The sequence below is a fragment of the Pteropus vampyrus genome, unplaced genomic scaffold (assembly GCF_000151845.1).
Source record: "Pteropus vampyrus isolate Shadow unplaced genomic scaffold, Pvam_2.0 Scaffold606, whole genome shotgun sequence".
NCBI classification, from domain to species: domain Eukaryota; kingdom Metazoa; phylum Chordata; class Mammalia; order Chiroptera; family Pteropodidae; genus Pteropus; species Pteropus vampyrus.
The window spans coordinates 90,954-92,217 of NW_011889387.1; the positions used below are offsets into that span (position 1 = coordinate 90,954).

Sequence of the window (1,264 nt, forward strand, 5' to 3'; positions counted from 1 at the left end):
TTCTGCTCATTAAGAAGAGCTAATCCTATTCTAGGATGTATTTTCTTTAGCTTACTTTGTGTTCACCAATCTCAAAGTTTAAATATTGTGCTTCAGGCCTTTTTCTGTCTTTCAGTTGATAAAGTGAGTTTGTATGGGAATGACAGTACTTTGCAACCTGCTACATCCTAGCCATGCAGTCGTCCTGGCTCAGAGGACTCTGGATGAGCAATTTAGCAACTGGTTTGTCATTAACTGATATGAAGGAAGTGTGAGAAAACCAAGATGGTAAAGTAGCAGATGCCAGCATTCGTTTCCCCTCAAAGATCGATGAGTTGATGGCCACTCGTGAACAATAACAGCCCTGGGAGAGCTCAGCAGTCCACTTAGGAAGCTTCAGCAATGCAGTGGTAAAAAAAAAAACCTGAGCGTCGCCCCAAAAAGGAAAGGAAGAACAGCTTCGCACATTGTCCCACCACCCAGAATAGCACTACGTAGAACCAGGAGGTAACTCCCCAGCTAGAGAAAGTTGTTACTTCGTGGTAAAAGAGAGAATAGAGTTTGCAAGCAGCTTCCCCAGCCTTTTAGTAGGGCACAGGAAAGACCTGTTTCTGCTTCACCCAACCCAGAGGATGGCAAAGCTTAGACATAAACACACAGCTAAACACAAGGAAGAGGAGCAGGGACCACCAGTATCAGCCACAATAAGACATAGGACTGGATTCAATATAGACACATAGACCAATGGTACAGAGTCAAAAGCCTAGAAATAAACCCCTGCATATAGGGTCAATAGTTAACAAGGAAGACCATGTTGGTTTGAAATCTCTGGAGCTTCCAGGGTGAAATTTGAAACTAGTCTCCATGCACAGAGGGCCAAAGAGAGAAACAGATCATTCCAGATTGGTAGGTGGCAGTTTTCATAAGATAAAGAATTTACATACAAAGCTTGTCTTGGGTGACCGCAGCACAAGACGATCTACACACCTGCCCGGCAAATTAAAAGTTAATGTATAAATAGACCTTATCTGGGTTCAGTCATGTATGACATCCAGAGAGTCTCAACACATTACAAGTTCAAGACTATATCTTTGAGCCAGTTTCTAGCTCAGGGTAGGCAAGTAGAATGAACATTCCAAGGAGAGGAATGGGGCAAACAGACTCTGATTCTCCAGGTCCAGCTCTTGGGTTAACTGGAAGTCACACCCTCTTGATAACCTCCTCCAATAGACCCAGCCATCAATATTTATAAAACTGCCTAAGGGATTTTAATAAAATCCACAGA

At 43.0% G+C, this 1,264-nt stretch overlaps 1 protein-coding gene across 1 annotated transcript in view; it reads right to left on the bottom strand.

Moving 5' to 3' along the window:
* Positions 1 to 1,264, bottom strand: part of LOC105308655 (olfactory receptor 18-like) — a 2,279-nt gene that overhangs the window by 909 nt on the left and 106 nt on the right. The window lies entirely within an intron of this gene.